Genomic DNA, 17,973 nt, shown 5'->3' with positions numbered 1-17,973 from the left:
ATTGGGGCCTGATTCCCAGGTTCCAGGTCTTATTTTCATTCTAGAGACGATTCCCCCACAAGATTGTTTTATACTTAAATCTAAGGAGACTCACAGGTTTTTGGTTTGCATTTCCTTTTCTAGACAGAGGCTACTGATTATATCCTGTACTAGAATAAGCTCCTGTATACCCTTTGATATGGTTTGTCTCTGTGTCCCCATCCAAATCTCACCTTGAATTGTAATAATCCCCATGTGTCATGGAAGGGACTTGGTGGGAGGTAATTAAATCATGGGGGCGGGTATTTCCTGTGCTGTTCTCATAATAGTGAATAAATCTCACGAGATCTGATGATTTTATAAAAGGGAGTTCCCCTCCACATGCGTTCTTGCCTGCTGCCATGTAAGACGTGACTTTGCTCCTCCTTTGCTTTCTGCCATGATTATGAGGCTTCCCCAGCGGAACTGTGAGTCAGTTAAAACTCTTTCCTTTAAAAATTACCCAGTCTCAGGTATATATTAGCAGTGTGAGCATGGACTAATACAGTAAATTGGTACTGGTAGAGTGGGGTGCTGCTATAAAATTACCTGAAAATCTGGAAGTGACTTTGGAACTGGGTAACAGGCAGAGGTTGGAACAGTTTGGAGGGCTCAGGAGAAGAAAGGAAAATTTGGGAAATTTTGGAATTTTCTAGAGACTGTAGGGCTCAGAAGACAGGAAGATTTTGGAAAGTTTGGAACTTCCTAGAGACTTGTTGAATGGCTTTGACCAAAATGCTGGTAGTGATATGGACAATAAAGTTCAGGCTGAAGTGCTCTCAGATGAAATTGAGGAACTTGTTGGGAACTAGAGCAAAGGTCACTCTTCCCTATCCAAAGAGACTGGAGGCATTTTGCCCCTGCCCTGGAGATCTGTGGAACTTTGAACTTGAGAGAGATGATTTAGGGTATCTGGCACAAGAAATTTCTAAGTGGCAAAGCATTCAAGCAGAAACAGAGCATAAAAGCTTGGAAAATTTGCAGCCTGACAATGCGATAGAAAAGAAAAACCCATTTTCTGGGGAGAAATTCAAGCCTGCTGCAGAACTTTGCATAAGCAACAAGGAGCTGAATGTTAATCACCAAGACAATGGGGAAAATGTTTCCAGGGTATGTCAGAGACCTTTGTGGCAGCCCCTCCCATCACAGGCCCACGGGCAGGGGGTGGGGGATGGTTTCCTGCGCCAGGCCCATGGCCCCCCCTGCTGTGTGAGCATAGGGACTTAGTGCCCTGCATCCCAGCTGCTCCAGCTGTGGCTAAAAGGGGTCAAGGTACAGTTCAGGCCATGGTTTTGGAGGGTGCAAGCCCCAAGTCTTGGCAGCTTCCACATGGTGTTGAGCCTATGAGTACACAGAAGTCAGTAATTGAGGTTTGGGAACCTCTGCCTAGATTTCAGAAGATATATGAAAACACCTGGATATCCAGGAAAAAGTTTACTGCAGGCATGGAGCCCTCATGGAGATCCTCTGCTAGGGCGGTACAAAAGGGAAATGTGGGGTTGGAGCCCCTACACAGAGTCCCCACTGGGGTACTGCCCAGTGGAGCTGTGAGAAGAGGGGCCACTGTCCTCCAGACACCAAAATGGTAGATCAACTGACAGCTTGCGCTGTGTGTCTGGAAAAGCCTCAGGCAACACCAGCCTGTGAAAGCACCTGGGAAGGGAACTGTACCTTGCAAATCCATAGGGGCGGAGCTGCCCAAGGCCGTCGGAACCCACCTCTTGCATCATTGTGACCTGGATGTGAGACATGGAGTCAAAGGAGATCATTTTGGAGCTTTAAGATTTGACTGCCCTGCAGGAATTTCAGACCTGCATGGGGCCTGTAACCCCTTTGTTTTGGCCAATTTCTCCTATTTGGAACAGCTGTATTTATCTAATGCCTTTACCCCCATTGTATCTAGCAAATAACTAACTTGCTTTTGATTTTATAGGCTCATAGGCGGAAGGAACTTGCCCTGTCTTAGATAAGATTTTGGACTATGGACCTTTGAGTTAATGCTGAAATGAATTAAGAATTTGGGGGACTGTTGGTAAGGCATTATTGGTTTTGAAATGTGAGGACATGAGATTTGGAAGGGGCCAGGGGTGGAATGATATGATTTGGCTCTGTGTCCCCACCAAAATCTCACCTTGCATTGTAATAATCCCCCCATGTCATGGGAGGAACCCAGCAGGAGGTAATTGAATCACGGGGGTGGGGTTTTCCTGTGCTGTTCTCGTGATAGTGAATAAGTCTTGCTAGAGCTGATGGTTTTGTAAAAAAGGGAGTTCCCCTGCACATGCTCTCTTGCCTGCTGCCATGTAAGATATGACTTTGCTCCTCATTTGCCTTCTGCCATGATTGTGGGGCCCCCTCAGCCATGTGGAATTGTGAGTCAATTAAACCTCTTTCCTTTATAAGTTACCCAGTCTTGGGTATGTCTTTATTATCAACATGAGTCCAGACTAATACACCCTCCTTTCTAAAAGATCCTTTCTTAAACTCAGGCATTAGGCTGCATGGCCTCTTAACAATTAAGAAGATTATTAGTTTTACTGGTTTCTCACTCAACATTTTTTCTTGTTTTTTATCTCTCTTATCTGGATTCGTATTTTACTTACTGGAGTATGTTCACAAGTAATTCTTGGACATCTGAAAAAATGAGACTAGCTAGTTTTTGTGTGATACCTATTAATAATGCCTCTGAACTAGTGTTTTATGAAATACACTTTGGACAACAATGACATAAATTTATTTACATTGACCAAAAACATTGAGATTTCTTAGTTAGATTTGATCTCATCAAGATCAAACTTTCTTGTCACCAGTGAACCCCCATAAATATGGATTCAAATGGACCTCACAGAAAGAATTACCAGGAATACACATTTATCTTCCCTTACTATATTTTTGAGTCATAGACAAGTAAGCAGAAAGAGGATATCAAACACTTTTCACCTAAAGTCTTAAAGAACGACTTCTCAAACAAGGTAGAATAAATAAAGTTGTAGACTTATTAGAATCCCTCTACCCCACTCTTTCCACACACCCTCCCTTAGGTAAATGAAACCATATAAAGGACAAGAAGATACACATTTTTCTACTTGTGAGCCAGTATTACTATTGAGCTTTGTATGGCCAAATTTGTTTTTGCTACCAACTTAGGGAAAATGAGAAAATGAGATTTAGAAAAGAACAAATGCTATGGTAAAGAGTGAGGCCAGAACCCCAGATTAGAATAGCAACATTATTTGAAGTAGGACTACATAAATAAATGTTTTTCATTTATACCTGGTAATTTCCATCCTCCTCTTCCACCCTCAAGTTCCTGTAGTGTGAAGGCATTTGAAGAAATGTAATGAACTCTCTCTGGGAAATATAGAGTTAACTTTGAAAGGCAAATCTCTTATTGGAGATAGGCTACATGAGATTTTTCTGGATATGGAAAATAAATGTGATAACCTTCACCTTCATTTCCTGGAGTAACCCTGACAAGTCCCCCCCATAATTCCCACTTGGGAACTTGAAATAAGATTTGATTTCAGTCTCTACAATGCACATATGGTGTATGTACAAATAGCTTCTAAGCCTTTTGATGTCCATTAAGAGGAAGGAGTGGGGAGCTGTTTCCTGTAGGAATATGGGGCACTAGGGAGCATTAAAGAAAGAAACAATGGCAAAGGAAATGTCAGCCTTTTGCACTCATTATGTTTCTATGAACAATGAATTTCATGAGTTTTGAGGCCTTTAATGGATGCGTTACAGGTTCCAATTTTGTTCCCACAACTATCTTGGGGAGCCATACATAATAGATTTACATTTGAAAAAACACCCAACATCATCCCAACCCTCCTTTCCTTGGTCACCTAATGGGGATATTGGATTGTTGTGATTCCAGACAATATGAAAAGGCTTTTGGAACATTTGTAGTTAGAAGATCTATTAAAATGCATGATTATATCAAGTCTTGTTCCTTCTGCCCTCCAATTCCCCACATTAATTTTCTTGGGGACAGAGAATATTAGAAAAACAAATAAGAAAATAATAGCCCTTCATAAATACATCAACCAGAAATAATCTCAATATATATCCTTCAAGTCATATAAGTATGTATATATTTTCTCAAAGAATTAAAGAGTTTTGTGTTATAACAAAGGGGATTAGTTTATTAAGCACAGTTATTAAAATAGAAGTCTATTATGTATTTTACTTTCCACAAAACTTTGTTTTTGCCAAACACCCTAATTTTTATTTTTTCTGACCTTAAAGCATAGTAATACTTTAAAATTTTTAAATGGACTTTGTATGACTTAGACATTTCACATGTATTATTGAGCTTGTATCATCCAAATCCTTGGATTGTTCCAAAGTTACAGAAAAAGAAATCAAAGTACTTGGGATAGTGCCTTACTCAGAAATTCACATATGAATTTTTTCAATGGACAAAGCTCCAGCCAGAGTCTAATCCACACTTAAGCTTTTTATCTTAGGACTTTCAATGTTGAATATGGTTGAACAATAAATATTGAGCTAGCAATTATCTAACACCTATAATTTCCAAAGAACTATGTTGGAAAGTTTATTTGTAAGACAATTCATGGTCCTATAACTAAAAATGGATGACTCCTGTTATGTTTTTAGAGAGGCTCTTTAGGAGAATTGTTTTGTACTCAGCCTCCACTGTGTAACCAGTTAATTAAATCATTCAGGAATGAAAGTTATTTAAATTTCAAATGATACCAGACCCAGCTCAGTTCTTCCCATTCCTCTCCTGTCTGTATTTAGAGCTGTGCATCATGTTTCTAATTGCCCCTCCTCTTCTTCTAATAATTATCAATCTCTAAAGAAGAACATAAATGAGGGCAGGAAAAAGCTTTTTATTGAGTATTACATCCTCAGTAATACTCTACATCAGCAGGTGCTTAGCACTTATTATCTTATTTGACTTTTACAACTATAGATAATGATATTTCTGGTTAATAGCTATTTGTCCTCAAAATTCCATTCTCCCTTTTTTCCTGGGCATGTCTTCCCTATTCAAGATTATGTTTCTCAGCTTCCCATGTGGCGACAGTCATGTGACTCAGTTCTCACTAATGGGATCTGAGGGAAAGAACAAAAGCTCCTGTGTGTGAGACTTATTGAAAAACAACTGCTCATCCTGGACTTCTTTTCATCCTTCTTGCAGGCTGGCTGAATTTGCCAAGACCCGGCTCTGCCCTTGCATGTGTGAAAAATGGCCTCAAGTATGACCCCATGGCAAGATGGAAAGAAACTGTGCTCTTGAATAGCTTAGAGATTCAGAGACCCCCAACCAGCTTGAAACGCCCACCTCAAAACAATGACATGAGAAGAAACAAACCTCTAATTTAAGCCACTGTCTTTTAAAGAGCATTGTAGTTTGAGATCTCTTTCTTTCAGCTGTTTAGTCCCCACCTAAACACTTACTGACCTTATCTTACAGGTCAAGAAAAATGAAGTTCTGGGGTACAAGTCACTAATGTATTAGAAATTTTCCAGCTCTCCCTTCTTGCCCAGCAGAGTATATTTCCACTCAAACACAATGAACCCATTTGGAATGGGACAAAACAAAATGGGGTGGGCCTGGAACAAGAGAAAGTTCAGCTACACAGGATCCAGGTCAAAACTCTTTAATGCTCCCATTTCTGGATCTCAAATGAACACCTTTTTGTCTAGCAGTTCTCCTCCAGAGGTTTGCTTTCCCACAACAGCTTGTCAACAGGGTAAGAAGTTCAAAAAGAACTTTTGGGGTTGCAGGTTGCAGGTTGCAGGTTGTGTGGCATCATCCCAGCTTGTCTCAACACCTCTGATGAACAGTAGCAGAAGAAAGGACTCTTTCCACATGAGTTCCTCGGCAGTCCCTGTCTCTTAGGGAGTTTATAAAAAAATCCATCATCTTGTTCTACTAAACCCAAGTAAATATAATTAACACCAAATGTGTGTTCTGCTCATCAAATTGTACAGCCATAAAGAGATAATCTTTGTAAAATAAATGACTAGGCTTCCTTGATAAGTCAATAAGGCAAAAACCTTGAGAGTAAATTAAGACAAATGGGAAACCAGCTGGAAGAAATCAAACAGGCAAAGCAGGTGGGGTGGCTTGTGTTTGGGAAGATAAAACACAGCATGAAGCATTTGCACATTTACACAAAAGCAAGATCTATAACCTTATGCTTTGAACTGAGCTAAATGCATGACTTATTTAAGAAGAGCTGGTAGCTGGGAACTGGTTGAACTAAGAGTGTCAAGACCAATTCTGATGATGTTTTCTTGTACTTTGCCTGTTTTTACATGCTCTGAAGATTGCCAAACAACCAGCAGCAGATGGTCCTGTATCTAAGTGCAATGCTAAGTGGTGTGAGGGATGGCATGATTGACCATTTACTCAGAGGAGCATAAAAGAAGGAATTCTTGTTAAAAATGCCTCTGTTGTATCAAGTGGCTGTAAAACAGGCAAGAGGTGAGTAGACCTTCAACAATCTGTCCCTTATTGGGACAAAACCAACACTGGGTCCAACAACCCTGAGGCATTCCAACATACGTCTGTAGACACGCAAAAGCTCAAAAGCTACAGCATCACTTGAAATACATCCTTAGGTGACAATCCTGCATCCAGCAACTCCATGGCCTTTTCCCAAAGAATATGCCTTGCTGTTGTAAACGTAGATTTAGACATCTCAGTTGATCCCATTTTGGCAGGATTCATTTGGCCAAAAATAACGATTGCCCCTTTCATTTTGGGCCTCTGACAATGCTTCAGAAGTTGTAGTCCAAGCACACACAAATAGTGCCAGGAGTCGAGTTTCCAATAACTTCTGGCTAAAAGCCTCAGAGTCAGCCTTTCCCAATTTCTCATGCAAAATGTTTACAATTAACAAAAGCCACCTCAAACTACAATTTTCAGAATCTGGGAACTCTTACATCCAAGAGCAAGATGGATACACTTGGATTGAAAAATGCAACCAAGACCCACAAATGCCAAGTCCTTGCCACAGAACAAGCTGTCCAGCTGGAAGAAACTAGAGGAATCCCCAAACCATTTGTCCACTGACTCAAGAACGCCAGAATTATACCAAGACAAAACTGTGCAGCTATCACTGTCCTGCACAGGTGTACCGCCTTGTGAAGTGATCCGGGAGACTTCTGTGTTACCAAACCCTCCTCACATACACTCACTCCCACTAAAACAGCTCCTTCTATACAAATTAGAAACTGAGGCTCCCAGAAAACAACTTGAAAGGAATGTAGAGAAACTTATGATTGTCAGGTTTAGCAAATAAAAATACAAGGATGCCCAGTTGAACTTGAATTTCATACAAACTACAAGTAATTTTTAATATAAGTATGTCCCAAGTCTTAAAAGAGGACTACAAATAATTTGTTAGTGTGAGTATGCCCATAAGTATTTGGGACATACTCACACTAACAAATTATTTGTCATTTATCTGAGATTGAAACTTAACTGGGCATTCTATACTTAACTTGGCAATTTGAGGAAGGGCGAAAATAGAGAATATATTATTACAATGCATCATGGAGATACAGACCTTAAAAATAAAAATGTTGTAGGCTGAGGCCAAGACACAGAAGCCTTTGCAGCAGTGCTAATTGGGCATTATAAGTTTATATTTATTAACTCTTTTCAGAAATCATAATCTTGAAGGAAAATATCCCAAATCATCTCAATACAGACAATATCCCTACAAGGATACTACTTGACATATTCAATCAAAACAATATGAATTCTTACAAAATAAGAATTGGACTAGAATTTAGAATGTATGCTCATTGGCCTTTTAGCTATTTATAGCTGGAGTCCAACAGATACCAAATGTCATGAATGGAAATCCACATGCCCATCATTGACAATCTAAACAGAACTTGTTTGATTAAGAATAAAGGAGGAGGAAAACAACAAAGGACACTATATTTCAGAATATGGGAAAGTGATTACTATCCCAAGAATATAAAAAAGTATTTTTATACTATCTGACATAATCAAAAGAATATGAATTACATGAAACAAGAGCCAGAAGGTACAAGGATGAATTAAGAAGCTTGTTAGGTGAGTTAACGACATTTCAAGAAATTGAAAATATAGGAGTATTAGAGTCTTTATTGAAATCAGTGAAGGAATTGACAATGTCTATCATCGAATTAGAGTTTAAATATCAGATGCTGTCTCAGAACTCATAAGAAAAATCAATGATAAAGAGATGATAGCTCTAAAATGGTAAAAAAAAATAAAGTACACGAGTTAATTTAAAAAGAAAAAAAAGGTTTGCATAAGATTTGCCTTCTGCAACAATAAATTCCAGAAGAGAGTAGAAAAAATCTATAAAATTTGAGTAAATATTGCTCCTCCAAAGTACATATTTACTCAGTTTTCCTTGTGTAAAGAAGTGAAAAAGACATTCTCACATATGAAAGAACCAGAAAACACATCACATGTGTACATTTCTTGAAAATACATTTCATTGGGAAGTTTAACATGTGCTCAAGAAATTAACCAAATTATTAATTCAAAACTAGGTAAGTTCTGGAGAAAAAGCCCTGACAGTTTTCATAATAATCTGAGGAACACCAAGGTCCACGCTGGCTGAGCAGTGTGGTCTCTAACGGCGGTTTTTAAATATGAAGGCACATGATAATTACTGAGAGAGAACATTTAAAAACATCGAGATTAGACCCCCACTTCAGATTAATTAATCAGAAATTCAGAATAGTGGATGGAAATGTGGGCATTGAAAGTTTTAAAAGCTCTGCGGCTGATTTTAATGTGTATCCAGGGTTGAGAACCATCCTTTAGATAAAGAACAAGCATGAAATCAGGTCTGAGTTTGAACTCCTTCCTATGATTTATGGGACATGAGGTGATTGCAGGCAGATGGCTCAACCCACCTAGACTTTATCAATTTTAAAATCTGAGATAATTGTATCTCTATCATATTATTAGCATAAAATTAGAAAATATATGTCATTCACCAAAGGTGGGGTTACACAATTTGTAGCCACAACAAGGCAATATTTTCACAGTATTTTCTGGGAATGGCAGTATGCATATGGTGTTTTTATTTTTCCATCATAAATAAGAGTTTTGTAGTTAAGCAGGCCTTTCTCCTGTACACCATTAAATTCTATGTAATTCTAAATATATTTCAGTTCTGCAGAGAGCAGCAGCTCATTTGCCAAACTTTAAGGACCTCTAATATCTGTCGACTCCCACTTTTAATCTGAACCAAACACACTGCTGTCCTTGCCGAATATTCATGCAAACCCAAATGGTCCCACTAAAGCCCTGCTCACTTCTGCCTTGGTGCGGCTGCTCACATGCATGGGTCACTGGCTCACACCTGCTGTCTTTTCCTCTCATTGCTCTTTCTTAACTCTAGCTCTAACTGACCTTCTATAGTACCCTCTAAATTTACTACAGTTCTCCAGTAAATTTATATATTTACTTATATATTTATATATTTACTACCTTATATATCATAGTACTGTATTGTTTATTATTTTGTATTGATTTTCCCCAATCTAAACTTTAGTTTCCTGTGGATGGTGTAGGAAGAAGAAAGGGTGATATGGAAAGAGTATTTAACAATGCACAGAAATGCTCATCAGTGGTATTGAAACAAAAGTAGTTCACTAAATGAATCTATAATATTGACTTGATTATGGAAAATTGCATCAGGCAAAGACTGAAAAAAAAATAAAGGGTTGGCAGTGATAACCTCTTAGTGGTAAGATTATGAGGGACTATTATGTTTTCTTCATATTTTTCTCTATTTCCCATGAGCTGCATTTATTCTACAGTAAGTCAGCATATGCAAAATGGCATATACAACAAAATCAAATTTTTCAGAAAGCAACTGTTAAAACGATATGAGGAAAGGGTACAATAATTGTAGTATTCATAAAAGAAGATATAAGAGTGGCAAATAAGCACATGAAAAATTGCCAAAGATTATTTATCAAGGAAATGTAATTTAAGCCACAATCAACTATTACTACACAAACCAGAACATAACTAAAATTAAAAGGTCTGACAGCACCTAATAATGACCAGAATGTTTATCTATATTAAATGTTGACAGCAATGCCTATAACAAAAAATTGGAAATAACCTGACCCTAGAGAAGTAGTTGGAAAATTGTTTAACTTCAAAGCAGAATATTTTACAGCCACCAAAAGTTACATTTTGATAGAATTTTAAATGATAGGTTGAAAGCTTACAGTATTAACAAAGCATGTCAATTATCAAAAACAGTTAATTCTGGGGGGGTGGTGAGAGAGAGCTAATTTTTTGCCTACATAGTTTTCCAAGTGTCAGTATGCATTACTTATATCAGAGGAAAAAGCAAATAACGAATATTAATGTGATGACTTGTTTTTGGAATACAAGTACAATTACCTCAGCAAAGGAATTCATGTCTCATGAACCAGTGACCCTTAATGCTGATTGTTCATTGACTTGGATTTCTTAGGTAATAGCTTTACTTGATATATTGTGTATTTTTGGTTTAATTGTTGGTCAGTTTGGTATTCCATATGGTAGTGCTACTCAAAATGTGTTGTGAACCCTTGGTGGCCCATAGAGTCAAAACTATTTTCATAATAATGCTAAAACATTATTTGCCTTTTTCATTGTGTTGACGTTTGCAGTGATGGTGCCAAAGCAATAGAGGGTAAGATTGTTGGTGCCTTAGCATGAATCAAGATAGTGGCACCAAACTTTACTAGTTATCACTGTATTCTTTGCTATGACATACTCACTGTTAAATAAAAAATTTAAAAATTAAAATATTTACTTCAGAATGTCCTTATGAAACAGTGAAAAATTACCATTGAATCTCTGCCCTTGAATATATGTGTTTTAAAAATTCTCTATGCCACAATAGGAAATGAACCTAAAGCATACCAAGTACCATGGTTGTCTTAAGGACAAGCACGTGTGCTGTTGATTAATGTGGGCTGAACTGTCATTTTTTTAGAGCATGGGTAACCATTGTTACTTGAGCACCACTCTTACTTGAAATGATGAATGACAGGAAGCTATCGTTATTCAGATCTAATATTTGACAGAAATTTTCTTGAAAATGATCAAAGTGAGCCTGTTACTTCAAGGGGGTCAACTGGCAGTCTCTGTTGTTCGTGATAAAAATCTGAGCTTTCTGGTAATAATTAGGATTTTGGGAAACTGGTATCCATTGCCATGAGCTTAATAGTTTCCTAATATTTAAAGGCTTTTCCAATAAAATCAATTTTGTTATTATTAACATGATTTTTCCAGTCTGGGCAACATAGCAAGATCTCATCTCTAAAAAAATAGCCGAGCATGGTGGTGTTTGCCTTTAGTCCCAGTTACTCAGGAGGCTGGGGTGGGAGGATCATTTAAGCCTGGGTGGTTAACGCTGCATTGAGCCAAGATTGTGCCACCACACTTCAGCCTGGATGACAGAGCAAGACCCTATCTCCAAAAACAAAAACAAAATGAAAAACCCTATGATTTTCTTTCAACATTACATGATGGGATGGATCAATGTTTGGAAGAACTACCTAACTTACTGAGCCAATCTTTTCCAAATGACCAGTCTGTGATGTTACAAAATCATTCAGAGGTAAAAGATCCATTTGAAGTGGAAAGAGAGACTGATTGTTTTTAATGTTGCAGAGTATGAATAGTTCACTGATACAGTTTCAAATTCCACACTGCAACTAACTTTTGAGAAGCTCTTTTCCACCTCTTTTGTGTATGAGGTGAGATTTTCTATGTATACGTCAACCAAAATAACATATCACAGCATATTAAATGCAGAAGCAGATATGAAAATCTAATTCAGTCATTCTCAATAAAGTTCTGAAGTTAGAAGTCCCTCAGGTATTGAATATAAATTATCATCAATTTTCTGGTACCTACATTTAACAAAAAAGGAAAAATTCCCTTTCTCACAAAATGATCTCAAATTAATCTTGATAAATTATTGTCTTACATATTAGAGAGGCAGAACTCAATTGTAACTTTGTTTTTTGGAATTTCTCATATTGTTGAGCTCAATACCAAAAATACATCATACCAATGTGTCAGGATTGTGTTCAGCAGCAGATAATATAAAACCAAAATTATAATGAAGGATTTTTTTTTCTTAAATGTTCAGACAAAATCTTGAAAAAGAACAAATGTGGGAGACTTGAACTTTTTGAATTTAAAATTTAATACAAACCTACAGTAATCAAAACAGTGTGGCACTGGCATAAAGACACACATATACACCAATGGAACAGAATAGAGAGCCCAGAAATAATCCCTCACACATATGACCAAATAATTTTCAAAGGGATGCTAAGAACACTCAGTGGGAAAAGGACAATCTTTTCAACAAATGGTACTAGGAAAACTGGATATCAACATGCAAGAAAATAAAGTTGAACCCTTACCTAGCACCATATAAAAAATTAAAATGAATTAAAGACCTAAAAATAAAGGCTAAAAGTATGATTCTTAGTTAAAACATAGGGCAAAAGCTTTACGACATTGGATTTGGCAAGATGTAATATGGCACCAAAGGCACAGACAACAAAAAAAAAGAATAGACAAATTGAACTTCATGAAACTTAAAAACTTAGTTTTTTTCTCAAGTCAGGGTCTCACTGTGTCACCCAGGCTGGGGTACAGTTGTGTGATCTCAGCTTACTGTAGCCTCAACCTCCTAGGCTCAAGTGATCTCCTACCTTTGCCTCCAGAGTAGCTGGGACTATACGCGCATGCCACCAAGCCTGGCTAACTTTTCTGTATCTTTTGTAGAGAAGTAGTTTTGCCATGTGGCCCAGGCTGGATTTCAGCTCCTGGGCTCAAATAATCTGCCCACCTCAGCTTCCTAAGTGCTGGGATTACAGGCATGAGCCACCATGCCCAGCGAACTTAAAAACCTTGTGCATGGAAGGCCACTATCAACAGAGCGAAAAGGCAACCTATGGTGTCTCAGGTCATTTGTGCTGCTATAACAAAAATATCTGAGCCTGAGTAACAATAGAAATTTACTTCTTATGGTTCTGGAGGCTGAGAAGTCCAAGATCAACGTGCTGACAGGTTTGGTGTCTGGTGAGGGCATGTTTCCCCTAGATGGTGACATGTTAGTGTTTTCACATGGCAGAAGAGATGAAGGGGCAAAAAGGGGCTAGCAATTTCTCTCCAGCATTTTTTATTTTTGAAGCAAAACAAAAGCACAGATTTATTTGAAACAAAAGTACACTCCACAGAGTGGAAGTGGGCTTGAGCAAACAGCACAAGAGCCCTGGTTACAGAATTTTCTAGGGTTTAAATACCCTTTAGAGATTTCCCATTGGTTACTTGGTTCCACCCTATGTAAATGAAAACCTGGCCAACAAGCAGTCTGATTGGTTGTGGGAGGGAACCAGTCAGAGGTACTTTCCATTTTTCATTTGTAAGGCAGTGGAAAGGGGGGGATTGCAAAGCGAGTAGCTTCTTTTTTCTTTTTATCCTTTGTTAACAATAAGAAACTATTGAAACTGGACTGAAAGAAACTTTGGAAAGAATGACTTAGAAGTAAACTGCCATTCATTATATTTTTGATATATAAGGTATGTGTTTCTGTGTGTGTGTGTGTGTGTGTGTATTTTGTTCAAATAGAGATATAGTATGTATCTTGAAGGACTTCATAAGATATGTATATATTATATATAACCTTGATATATAGATATAGGTATCTCAAGTCCTTCAAGATACACACTATATTCGTATTTGAACAAAAGTAAGAAAGGAATACTCATAATATTAAGTAACAGCTTAAAGTCATTCAGGCAGTAACAGGCAAGTTCAACTGACCTGTGGCTCTGAAGCTATTCTCTTCCCACTCATTCGTGGTAAGAGTGTGTGACAACCAGTAAAAGGAAGACACCTAAGCCATCCAAACCCTGTTTCCACCTTGGAATCATAACGTACTCAGATTACATAGCAATTAATAATCTCCTGTAAAAATTATATGATTCAAATTCAATGAATTTCATTTATAACATATAGGAATGTATTATGTTAATGGTGAAACACTGCATAAAAAAGATGAAACCCATTCACACTGTCAGACTTAAGCCCATTTTATCAATGGCCAGCAGATTCCAGAATATACAAACAAACACACTTTCAGCAAGCAGTTAACTGAGAAACAGCATGGTTAAAGCACTGAAAACAACCCGTAAGAGACAACACATTGCTGTTGTTTAGGGTGACTAAATTCGTAGATAGAAAAATTCTATAGACACAGTGTTTGGATTTTAGCAAGTCACTGGCCAAAGCATGTGAGAAAGAATGAAGGATAACAATGAATAGTAATAGAGAATGGATGGGTTCAAAAGCGGTAGGTGGACTATATCCATAGTGTTGACTAGTTGATTGATACAAATCTGAACTACTAACATTGCTTTGTGATCACATCCCATACATACTTCCACATTGTTCCAATAAATACTAATCTTAGATGTATAAGTTGGATTTCCATTATGAATCTTACAAGATTACAAGATTAATAATGCAAGATTCATAATGGATTTATAAGATTACAAGATTCAAAATGCAAATACATCTTATAGGTAGAGATTATTCTGTTCTTTTTTTTCATACTTTTAAGTTCTGGGATACATGTGCAGAATGTGCAGGTTTGTTACATAGGTATACATGTGCCATGGTGGTTTGTTGCACCCATCAACCTGTCATCTACATTAGGTATTTCTCCTAATGCTATCCCTTCACTAGCTCCCTACCCCCCTGACAAGCCCCAGTGTGTGATGTCCCCTCCCTGTGTCCATGTGTTTTCATTGTTTAACTCCCACTTATGAGTGAGAACATGCAGTGTTTGGTTTTCTGTTCCTGTGTTAGTTTGCTCAGTATGACAGTTTCCAGCTTCATCCATGTCCCTGAAAAGGACATGAACTCATCCTTTTTTATGGCTGCATAGTATTCCATGGGGATATATGTGTCACATTTTCTTTATCCAGTCTATCATTGATGAGCATTTGGGTTGGTTTCAAGTCTTTGCTATTGTGAATAGTGCTGCAATAAACATATGTGTGCATGTGTTTTTATAGTAGAATGATTTATAATCCTTTGGGTATATACCTAGTAATGGGATTGCTCCCTCCAGCATTTTCATAAGGGACTTAATCTCATCCACAAGGGAAGAGTCCTCATGACTTAATCACTGTTCAAAAGGCCCACCTCTTAATACTATCACATTGGCTATTAAGTTTCAACAAATGAATTTTGGGGAGGACACATTTAGACCATGGCATATAGAATGCTGGAAAATGTTTGAAAATCACATATCTGATAAGGTATTAATATCCATAACTCCTAAACTCAACAACAACAAACAACCCAATACAAAAATGAGCAAAGGACCTCAACAGACATTTGTCAAAATACAAGACAAATGGCCAGTAAGCACATGAAAAGATGCTGACTATCACCAATAACTAGGGAAATGCAAGTCAAAACCACAATGAGATACCTCACATGCATTAGAATAACTAAGATTTACTTTAAAAACACCAAACAAACAGAAAGTAACAAATATTGGCTAGGATGTAGATAAACTGAAACCCTTGTTAGTATTGGTAGGAATATAAAATGATACCGCTATTGTGGAAAACAATATGGCAGTTCCTCAAAAAATTAAAAATAGAATTATTATATGATCCAGTACTTCCATTTCTGGGTATATACCTAAAAGAATAGAAAGCGTGCTCTCAAAGAGATATTTGTACATCTATATTCATAGCAGCATTATTCACAACAGCTGAAATGTGGAAGCAATCCAAGTGTCCATGAGTGGGTGAATAAATATACAAAATGTGGCACATAAATACAATGGGATATCATCTAGCCATAAAAAGAAAAAAGTTCTGACATATGCAACAACATGGATGAACCTTGGAGACGTTATGCTAAATGAATAGGCTAATCACAAAAAGGTAAATACTGTATGACTCCATTTAGCTGAGGTAGAGCAGTCAGAAATCAGAGACAGAAAGTAGAATGGTGGTTCCCAGGGGCTGGAGGAAAGGGGAATGCAGAGTTGTCGTTCAATGGGTATAGAGGTTCAGTATTACAAGATGAAGAGACTTATAGAGATGTGATGGATGGTGGTGATGGTTGTACACCAATATGAATGTAGTTAATACCATGTACACTTAAAATGGTTAAAATGGTAAATTTTATGTTATGTGTATATTACCACTATTTTAAAAATTGGAAAAAGTTCAGATAGGTCCTCCATTCTGGTGCAGTGATTCTACAATGTGGCTAATGTCTTAGGCTTGTTACATCTCTCTATGCTGCCATCCTTAGCATGTAGTTTTAATCTCCGTATTTGCAAGATGGCTGCTTCACCATCCATGAGCTAGGCAGGAAGGAGGAGGAGAGGGAACAGAAAGCATTAGCAGCTGCCAGTCAGCTTTGCATCTCACTAGCCAGGACTGTGTCACATAATCACACAAAGCTTAAAGATAGTCTGGAAAAGTGAGTTTTATTACACTGTGGTAGAGGCAGACGGGGGAGGAATGGATTTGAAAATACAGGTTGATCAGCCAGTCCAAGTGTCTGCCATATTCAGTGGGCAAAGAAGTAACACTAATAATGGCTTTTCTCAATGGAAGGAAAAATAACAGAAATGTATCAGCCCCAGGAAAAATTGACATAGGCATATACTTTCTCCTGAGTGAATAGCAACAGCATTGACAGGGTGGCCAAATGTGATACTAACTGTAAAACATACCCTGTTGAGAGGTGGAGAGTAAATATAGAACTGTGTGTGTATTTCTTTTTTAATAGAGATGAGGTCTCGTTATGTTACCCAGGCTGGTCTTGAACCCCTGAACTCAAGCAATCCTTCTGCCTCGGCCTCCCATAGTGCTGAGATTATAGATGTGAGCCACCATGCCTGGCTAGAGCTTAGTTATATTTTAAAAACAAGAAAGACAGTCAGCCTTTAATTTTCCTCATAGAGAAAAAACTTTAGGATTAATAACCTAATTACAGAATAGCAAACTTAGCAGTTGCCAACCTCTCTCATTTGTGTGGTCCACAATCTGTAAGGAAATTAAAAAAGGGAAGACCCAGTGTTTGTAGCTAATCCTCACGAGTAAGTCATGTGAAGATGTCACATATCCATAATCAGTAAGGGGGGTTTCGTTCCTTCCTCATTTATTGTTTATTAACTATGTGTGTGGCCCTGTACTCTCGAGATAAAACAAAGAATTCTCATTTCAAAAAGCTTAACATCCCAATGAAGTTTGCTCTTCATTTTTGTCTATATTTACAGGAGGTTTGGTGAGCCAATTGATGTAAAACAGTATACAAAATGGTTCTAACATCAAGATATATCTCTGTTTTATACACTTAAACTATAAAATCATTTGTTCTATAATTAGGGCATCTAGTGCATAATAAATGAATCTGTGACTCTTACTGGAGACTAGCTGGGACATAATTTTCTTGAAGCCAAATTGTTTGGAATTATTTTAAAGTAGGAGGAAGAGAAGAGAGCATATAGCTATGCATGCACAGAAGGATGAACTGGGGAGGGAGGTGGAGGCAGAAGAAAGATTAGACTGGAAGTTTCTCTCAGCTGAAACAAGTGACTAAATTTGGCCAGGCATGGTGATTCACACCTGTAATCCCAGCACTTTGGGAGGCTGAGGCAGGCAGATCACCTGAGATCCGGAGTTCGAGAACAGCCTGGCCAACATGGTGAAACCCTGTCTCTAATAAAAACACAAAAAATAGCCAAGTTTGGTGGCACACGCCTGTAAATCCCAGCTACTCGGGAGGCTGAGGCAGGAAAATCGCTTGAACCTGGGAGGTGGAAGTTGCAGTGAGCCAAGATTGTGCGGGAAGTGACTACATTTTATCATCTTTCTTGAAAGACAGGAATTGATAAA

The 17,973-nt window shown here is 37.8% G+C and overlaps 1 long non-coding RNA gene across 3 annotated transcripts in view; it reads left to right on the top strand.

The window, feature by feature from the left end:
- LOC109027654 (uncharacterized) overlaps nt 1–6,239 on the top strand; it is a 90,012-nt gene extending 83,773 nt beyond the window's left edge. For all 3 annotated transcript variants that reach the window (XR_002006682.4, XR_010134609.1, XR_010134608.1), the window contains one exon: nt 5,189–6,239. This is a non-coding gene — a long non-coding RNA (uncharacterized lncRNA). The remainder of the gene's footprint in view (nt 1–5,188) is intronic.
- Nucleotides 6,240–17,973: the final 11,734 nt, after the last annotated feature.

Source organism: Gorilla gorilla, chromosome 6, assembly GCF_029281585.2.
Source record: "Gorilla gorilla gorilla isolate KB3781 chromosome 6, NHGRI_mGorGor1-v2.1_pri, whole genome shotgun sequence".
Lineage (NCBI taxonomy): Eukaryota > Metazoa > Chordata > Mammalia > Primates > Hominidae > Gorilla > Gorilla gorilla.
This window is presented reverse-complemented; position numbering and strand designations above follow the sequence as displayed.